The sequence below is a fragment of the Carassius auratus genome, unplaced genomic scaffold (genome assembly GCF_003368295.1).
Source record: "Carassius auratus strain Wakin unplaced genomic scaffold, ASM336829v1 scaf_tig00029285, whole genome shotgun sequence".
Taxonomy (NCBI): Eukaryota; Metazoa; Chordata; class Actinopteri; order Cypriniformes; family Cyprinidae; genus Carassius; species Carassius auratus.
In genome coordinates, this window is record NW_020525757.1 from 274632 (window position 1) to 284110 (window position 9479).

Consider the following 9479-nt stretch of genomic DNA (forward strand, 5'->3'; position numbering starts at 1 on the left):
TTTTTAATTTTACATTTGGATTGTTACATTAGATTTACATTTGGAGCCCCAGGTTTCACAGCCGTATAGAAGAATGGGTTTGATGATGCGGTCACTGATTTAATAGGTGGGTTGAATTTAAAGAATTATTTTCTTGTTGTGTAATAAGCCCTACGTAACTTATCAATCAGATGTTTTTATTGCCAGATCAGATTGACCAGAAGATAGAGATAGTGAGACCCAGATAATGTGACATGATTAAGAAGTGTTCCTTGATTGTAAAACTCTATTTTTTGTCAGTACGGCGAGGCTTTTTCTGGAAGATGATAATTTTGGATTTCTCCATGTTTATTGGTAAGGCCCAGTCTCTACTGTAATCTTCTAAAACTGAGAGGCTTTGGTGTAGCCCCTCTTCATGAGGTGACAAGAGCAGAAGATCGTCAGCGTACAGGAGACATTTGATTTCTCTGCCCTCGAGGATCAGACCAGGACAGTGGACTTCTCAAGTGCTGATGCCAGTTTATTAATATAGATATTAAACCGAGTCGGGCTGAGGCTACAGCCTTGATGCACTTTATAGCGTCTCTTTTAGTTGAGTTAATTCTATGAGCTTGTCTGATTGATTAGTCTGTCTTTTCTAGTGTTTTCCAAGTTTACTTCGAGGTCAGATGTTTTTGGGCGAGGTTTGTTGTTGTCAGTTGGGATAAATCCCCAAAATAATTTTGATTGATTGATTCCTCAATCTTCCTCAATGCTTTATTTTTATTTGAACAGTTTTCATCTGTGTTAGCAGTGACTTGTATAATTTAAGGGTTTGTTGATATGTGGCTCTTATTTGTTGCTTTGTGCTTTATATTTGTTATTGATCGCAATTCTCAATGATTTCAAAACAAAGTATCTTTAGCTATTTAGTTTTTACATCTGCCATTTTTTCCTTTTTCTGAGGGCTTTTCTGACCACTGTAGAAAAGATTTGAGTTAACTGTTCAGATGCTAAATTGATATTTCTGTTCTCTTCACTAAACATAATCAGGAGAAATTAGTCTATCATGTTCTCAGGTTAGGTGCAGCTTCATACTCAACACGACGTCTTTACTGCATATAAATTTGGTGACTTTTTCCCATGTCTTTTAATTGTGTTGTTGTAATTCATTAATGTATTACTGCCACCTATCTCTCAAATGAACCACACTCTTATCTACAATCTCAGTTAGGAGTGTCAATGGTTTGGACTTTCCGACATTGCAGTGAATCAGAGACACTACTTACATGAGGTATTTCCCGTCATGCCATCAAATACAAAATACCGGTTGAAAATAAATCAATAAGCACCAAGAAGCCATGGTTTACAGTGAATGTATAACCACTAAGCTGAGACATAACTGTTATAAATTCACTGTAAACCACTGCTTCACGGGGCTTATTGCTCTTATCAGAATCAGAAAGAGCTTTATTGCCAAGTATACAAGGAATTTGTTTGTGTCATAAGCTTCCATTACACAGAGACAACACACAGACGGGAAAAATTAAAAAAGGAAATAAATAAATAAATTGTATTAACAGTTCGTCCCCTTGGAATTATAAGGTTCTATCTGACATTTTTGTCAAAATTGAGTTATTCACATATTCTTAATCTGTGACAATTTATTTACATCATGTGATGTTTTATTTTAAGTTGTGGACATTTTGGGATTTTTTATTGAAAAAACAAAAGGTTCTATCTACAGAAGTCTATGGAACACAAAAACTTTAAAGCTCAATATCTCAAAACTACTCAAAACGCAGATAGAACCTTATAATTCCAAGGTGACGAGTTGTGCTGTAGAAGCTAATGGAATAGAACAGAGTGAGATGCAGGGATGCACTAGGATGGAGGGGCAACAAATAGATCTAAGGATATTTCACACGGCCAGATGCTAAAAGTTTAAAGATGGGGTAACTTGGATGTGAGTGATTTTCTGAGCCCTTTTCCTTACTCTGGATGTATACAGTTCTTGAATGGTGGGCAGGGGAGCACCAATAATCCTTTCAGCAGTCTGAACCATTCTCTGTAGTCTTCTGATGTCTGAAGACTAAAACATATATAAAACGGTTATTCCATATACGAAGTAAGGTTTCACAGAAAAACAAAAAGTGTAATGATATTAATAAAAACAGTATTCTTCCACCAAACAATGTAGCTCCTCAGAAAGGTGTATGTCTGTAATTTACAACAGCTTTGAACGCAGCTCCACCAATCAGAATCAAGGACCGGAACTGTCCATATTCATATTATCCAGTTCAGCTTTCTTCTATTAGTGTCCGTGCAATCAGTTTAGCCTCCCCAACTAGACAAAGGAACCAAAACTCTTCGGTTACAGAAATGGAGCAGAAACCTTGGTAGAAACCGTGAATCAGTCGGGGTTTGGTTCTCCAATTCTCTAGAGCCAGCTGAATCACATTTACACTGTGAAATAATATTTAAGAATAAGATTTAATATTGGGGACTCAAATATATGCCAATTATGTAAATTGGAGATAAAAACCATTCAACATTAGTTTTTTCAGGAACAATATTCTGGAACGATGCATTGATCTGGATACAACCAATAATACCTGCAAGACTGATCCTCTCATGGGAATTTGTTAAATTTTTGTTTGTTATTAAAGATAAAAATATATATTTTATAATAAATTATTTGTTGCTTTTGATAAATTTTACATTCATAAAAGTACATTTTTCAAATTACCTCACAATTAATGTTTTTTTGAAGAGGAATCCGTTTCCATATTCGTGATGTTGCCCATTTGAAGCTTAAGTATTATTCGTGTATAGACCCTTTTACAGTTGGTAAACAAGGTGACGTATTTGTGTGGGCGGGGCTTAGCTGAAGGCAGAAAGATTCCCCTCAACACTTGAACAAATGGTAGCTAGCGAGTTCCCTATCATAGGTCACTTCGATGCTGCGGTGACGTCACCACGTATGGGAACACCTCCGGTGTGACGAATGTCTGAAGCCCTATACCATCCCGCCAATCCTATTGGCCAAATGGCGCATAGCACCACCCTACGCATGCGCACGCATGATATACCTGGGTGCAGCGCGCCATTTCGCTCAGATTTCATTCCTTCAGGAATAGCGAATCTTCTGTGCCCTATCATCTCGCGTTCTCCAGCGATTTTCTTCGAGCAGTGTTAACTCCTCTTTCGTGGACGCGATGAGTCAACGAAAGGTAAGAGCCGTATATGGGTTTATCACAGGGGGGCACTCATGAGAGATTCGTTTGCAGCCTCTCTCATGTTCTCTCTGTGATAGCCTACGGCTATGGTAAAATAAGAAAAGTATCCGCGCTCTGGAGTCTATTTCTTCAGTCGCCTCGCGTCTAACCCCCACCGTTCGCTTCTGCGGTCGCCGAGGCCCCGCACGAGGTGTTGGTTAGGGGCGATATGTGCGGCTTGACTATGAGTACAGTGATGCACTGGAGTTTTCCACTTGCTCGCTCTCCCCTACTCGAGCGCGTTGATCAGAGCAGTTTTGCTTTATACTATGTTGTCTAACCGCAGCTTCTACTCAGAGTAGGCTCTGACCTGCATAAGCGGTTCTCTCCCTCCGAGCGGACAGGAGAAACGCGCTTCCCCTTCCTCAGTGTGCTACATGGCGGACTGCTATTATATAGCGATGCCGTTTGACTACCTCTCTAGCCGAACGGATCGCGCCAAACTCCGCCGCGACCTAGTCTCGTCTAGACGTATCGAGTCGTGTCTATTTCGGCAAATTTTATTCTCTTATTACGGTTCTTTACGAGAAGCCTCTCGTTCTTTCCCCACACTCTAACATTGACCGTCTCGCAGCACAAGCACTTCGAGCGTCACTGAACTGAGCTGTTATTTGAGCGCCCCTCAGACACTGCACAATTCAGTCTTCAGAGTTTGAGGGACGGCACAAGAGACTGGCGAATTTGGCCAGTTTATGACGGCTCACACAGCTGCCGCGTTCTCGCTAGCGGCGTGGCCCTATGTTTATCTTGTTGGATTAAATCCTGCCGTGGACACGCTTCAGGATTATACACAACGAAACACAGCGAGTTTGACGCATGCATTTCCTTCTATGTTTGCCGGGGTCTGTGCCCTCCACTGAAGAGTGCTGTTGGACTGCTAATGCACATCCAACCCTCTCACTGCAGTCCCCACGCTCTAACATTGACTGTCTCGCAGCACAAGCACTTCGAGCGTCACTGAACTGAGCTGTTATTTGAGCGCCCCCTCAGACACTCTGCACTATTCAGCCTTCAGAGTCTGAGGGACGCCACAAGAGGCTGGCAAATATGGCCAGTTATGACGGCTCACACAGCTGCCGCGTTCTCGCTAGCGGCGTGGCCTATGTTTTCTTGTTGGATTAAATCCTGCCGTGAACACGCTTCAGGATTATATACAACGAAACGCAGCGAGTTTGACGCATGCGCTTTACTTCATGTTTGCCAGGGTCTGTGCCCTCCACTAGAGAGTGCTGTTGGACTGCTAATGCACATCCAACCCTTTCACTGCAGTCCCCACGCTCTAACATTGACTGTCTCGCAGCAAAGGCACCTCGAGCATCATTGGATTGAGCTATCATTTGAGCGCCCCCTCAGACACTCTGCACAATCCAGCCTTCAGAGTCTGAGGGACGGCACAAGAGACTGGCGAATATGGCCAGTTATGACGGCTCACACAGCTGCCGCGTTCTCGCTAGCGGCGTGGCCTAATGTTATCTTGTTGGATTAAATCCTGCCGTGAACACGCTTCAGGATTATACACAACGAAACGCGGCGAGTTTGACGCTTGCACTTTCCTTCTATGTTTGCCAGGGTCTGTACCCTCCACTAGAGAGTGCTGTTGGACTGCTAATGCACATCCAACCCTCTCACTGCAGTCCACACGCTCTAACATTGACTGTCTCGCAGCAAAGCCACCTCGAGCATCATTGGATTGAGCTATCATTTGAGCGCCCCCTCAGACACTCTGCACAATCCAGCCTTCAGAGTTTGAGGGACGGCACAAAAGGCTGGCAGAGATGGCCAGTTTATGACTGCTCATACAGCCGCCACCCTCTCGCAATGGCGACGTGGCCCGATTTTTATCTTGGTGAATTTAATCCTGCCGTGGATACGCTTCAGGATTATACACAACGAAACGCAGCAAGTTTACGCATGCGCTTAACTTCATGTTCGCCAGGGACTGTGCCCTCCACTAGAGAGTGCTGTTGGACCGCTAATGCGCATCCAACACTCTCACTGCAGTCCCTACGCTCTAACATTGACTGTCTCGCAGCAAACAGCGCTTCGAGCAGCATTGGATCGGGCTGTAACGCCAGGCGTAAGTAATAATCCCTCAGACACTGCGCAATCCAGCTTTCAGATCTTGAGGGGCGATTCAAGGGTCTTACACAGACGACCCGTTTATGACGGCTCGCACAGCCGCCGTTTTAGTTAGCAGCAGAGCCTGATGTTCAATTCGTTGGTCTAATTCCTGCCGTGGACACGTTCAGGAATATACACAACGGGACGCAATAGCTCTTATGCATACACTTCCCCTGTGCACGAATGCCGCAGGCTTTTCCGTGCACGGACATTATGTGTATGACAGCGTTGCAGAAAGCGGAAATTTGAGACTGCTAGTATCGTTTTGGGTCGCGTGGAACGCTTGCCCGGCATTTCTCAATGGGTGTTACGCACAATTGTCACGATACACCAATTCGTTTTTTTAGAGGCCCGCCTCTTTCCGCTGAATTCTTTCCACGGTGGTAGACTGATGATAATAGCAGTGTTGTGACAGGAGATGTCAACTCTGCTGAGCAAAGGGGCTATAGAAGTCGTAGACCCCGTACTTCTCAATGCATGGATGTAGCTCTGGCCCCGTTGCGGCTCCAGGGCGTCCGTCTGTTAACCACTTGGACGATTGGCAGCGGCATTCCCCGTAATTTGTCTGGGGTTACTTCACATGCGCCCTTTTCAGTGGAAAAGTGGGCGGAAAGACGAAATATTTCACCCCGTTGTCTTCCGCATCCGACGATTTCGGTGACACGGAGTTGTGTGATGTCAGTTTCTCCTACCGGGGTTCGGCTGGGGATTTGAGCTTTCCCAGAGACCGTCACGACGGATGCGTCTTTGACCGGTTGGGGAGCTGTTTGTCTAGGGCTACCAGCCCATGGAGTGTGGACCGCTGCACAACGCAGTTGGTATATAAACCCGTTGGAATTACTGGCAGTTTTCTGGCTCTCCAGTAATTCGCGAATCTGCTGATCGGCCGTCTTGTGCTGCTCAGATCAGACAACACAACGTTTGTCTCATACCTGAATCATTAGGAAGGATTACGCTCCCGCCCCCTGTGCAGGCTGGCGAGACATGTTCTTCTCTGGTCTCAGAGAAAATTTCTGTCGATCCGAGTTGTTCATGTCCCCGGACGTTTGAATTTCGGAGCAGATATGCTATCCAGACGGGCTCTGGAACAGGGAGAATGGAGATTACACCTCCAGACGGTGAATCTTTTATGGCGGATATTCGGCAAGCGAAAGTGGATTTATTCGCGTCAAACATGACTACGCATTGCCCGCTATGGTTCTCCCTACGCCCCCCATCGCCCCTGGGCGTGGATGCATTAGCTCACAGCTGGCCCACGACCAGTCTGTATGCTTTTCCTCCGATTCGTTTGATCCCAGCGGTATTATGCAGAATACGGTGGGACAGAGTGGATCAGCTGCTGCTGGTGGCTCCGCGATGGCACACGCAGCCGTGGTTTGCGGATCTGATCAGTCTGCTAGCGGGCTCTCCGTGGGAGATTCCCCTCAGACAGGATTTATTATCACAAGCACAGGGGCTGATTTGGCACCCGAGGCCGGATCTGTGGAAACTGTGGGCGTGGCCACTGAGCGGAGTGCATTAGTATGTCCCAGTCTTTCTGTTGAAACCACTGAGACTATATTGAGTTCTAGAGCAGCTTCTACGAGACGCTTATATGCTTTCAAGTGGAGACTGATTACAGCCTGGTGTGGCAAACGTAATGTGGATCCAGTTTACTGCCCAGTGGCTTCAGTGCTGGAGTTCCTCCAGGATTGTTTTTCGGATGGCATAACACCAGCCACTTTTAGGTTTACGTGGCAGCCATTTCAGCTTACCACGAATACATAGGCGGTGCCTCTATGAGGCGTCATCCACTAGTTTCTCGTTTCGTACAGCGTGCGCGACGGCTGAGGCCTTTCCGCCCTGTGCGAGTTCCTTCATGGGGTTTATCCATTGTGTTGCTAGGTTTATCAGGGCATCCGTTTGAGCCCTTGGAGACCGTATCGGATAAATTCTTGACACTGAAGACACTTCCTCTCATGGCTTTATCCTCCCTCAAGAGAGTTGGGGATTTACAGGCTCTTTCTGTTTCACCCTCATGCATGGAATTTGCACCGGGCTCTGTGAAGGTGCTGCTGCGGCCCAGGCCTAACTATGTTCCTAAGGTCGCATCTAACCTCTTTCGCTTTCAGCAAGTGTTCCTGGAAGCTTTTTCACCTGCTGAGGCTGGATCAGAAGATCTAAGTCTTTGCCCTGTGAGAGCTTAAAGACTTATGTGGATCGTACAGCCCCTTGGCGTGAATCTGACCAGCTGTTTGTCTGTCTTGGACATATAAGTAAGGGCCATGCGGTTCAAAAACAGCGCATGTCCCATTGGCTGGTGGAGGCAATTTCTTTGGCCTATGAGGCGCGCGGACTCGCTTCGCCCTTAGGAATTAAGGCTCATTCCACTTGAGCTGTGGCTTCTTCTCAAGCTTTTCTCAGTGGATCTTCTATGGATGATATCTGTGCTGCGGCAGGATGGTCCTCACCGAGCACTTTTATCAAGTCCTACAGTCTGGATGTGAGGATGGCTCCTGGCTCCCGGGTTCTCTCCGCTTGAGCAGATGCTTCCTCGGATCTCAGTTATTAGGTACGTCAGGCGTTTTGGTATATCGTTCCCATACGTGGTGACGTCACCGCAGCATCGAAGTGACCTATGATAGGGAACATCTCGGTTACGTATGTAACCTTGGTTCCCTGAATAGGGAACGAGATGCTGCGGTTCTGGCCGTTCCGTACCTTGATAACTTCTTCATCTTCAGTCATGAAATCTGAGCGAAATGGCGCGCTGCACCCAGGTATATCATGCATGCGCATGCGTAGGGTGGTGCTATGCGCCATTTGGCCAATAGGATTGGCGGGATGGTATAGGGCTTCAGACATTCGTCACACCGGAGGTGTTCCCATACGTGGTGACGTCACCGCAGCATCTCGTTCCCTATTCAGGGAACCAAGGTTACATACGTAACCGAGATGTTTTCTTAGCTTGTTTTTTTAACAATGGCTGGAGAAAATATGAATATATCTGCTTTATCTGAATATTTAAGGTCACTCACTGTCCGGGACCGTGATAATTATTTGAAAAAGTTAACTTTAACGGACGGAACCAGATTGGTCGACCCGTACACGATCACTCATTGGATGGACGATCTGACAGGATTACCTCCGATTGAGTGGCCTGACATCTACACTTACCTGATAGAGAAACCGTGCGTGTGTAGTAAAGAGAAACTGAGGGCGTATAAATCCTTAGATTAAATAAAGAGTGACATTACAGTAAAACTATTATTAAGATGTAAATAGTTTCTAGAAATAAAAATTCTGAAGACTCAATTAATTATAAACTTTCTGTATTTATTCTTTCTTACCATGTTCTTAAATTCCGTGTACAATGTATATAATGTATACAATGTATATAAAATGTTCTCCGTCGATTCTGGCAACCAACAACACAACAAGACGACATTTTAAGCTCCTTGAGTAGCCGACCCTGTGTTGCTTTGTATTAGCCGCCTCCAGTTTTCCGTTTGTTTTGCCTCCAGCTAGCGCCGTGACGTACCTGTGACGTCCGCGCAAAATGGCTTTGTTGTATACGTGTGTTTCAGTATCGATGAAAAAAATCTAAATTAACAATATGTAGTGGATCGCTGCTAACGCTGTATGTCTGGTGAAAGACTGCTGTTTCCAGTGAATATGTGCACGAGACACCAGCGCGATCAAACAGCTGAAACAGAAAATAATACATTTTTGGACACACATAAGGCATAATTCAAAAATGCAAAGTGTTAGTAGTTTGAAAAAAAAAACCCAGAATGAACCGAAATGAAATGAAAACATTTAGCTTTTTATCCATATATATTTTTTTTTTCACAAGACCATAATGATAATGACATATCATCAATTAATAATTAATAATTATTTTATGAAAATCATTGTTATTTGTGATCGTGGATGTTTGCGGAAGGCTTTAAGACCAAGCGGAATCCTCGAGGTCGGCTATAGCCAGAGGTGAGTCAGCGGGGCTGCAGCTGGATGATATTGGAATCCTCTGTTCCTATGGAGGTAAATCAGAATTTGAGAACTTGTCATATTAATATTTGTATTTGTAAATTGAAATTTACACTCACGACCCGGATGTGAAAAGCTTAGTCTTTCGATTTG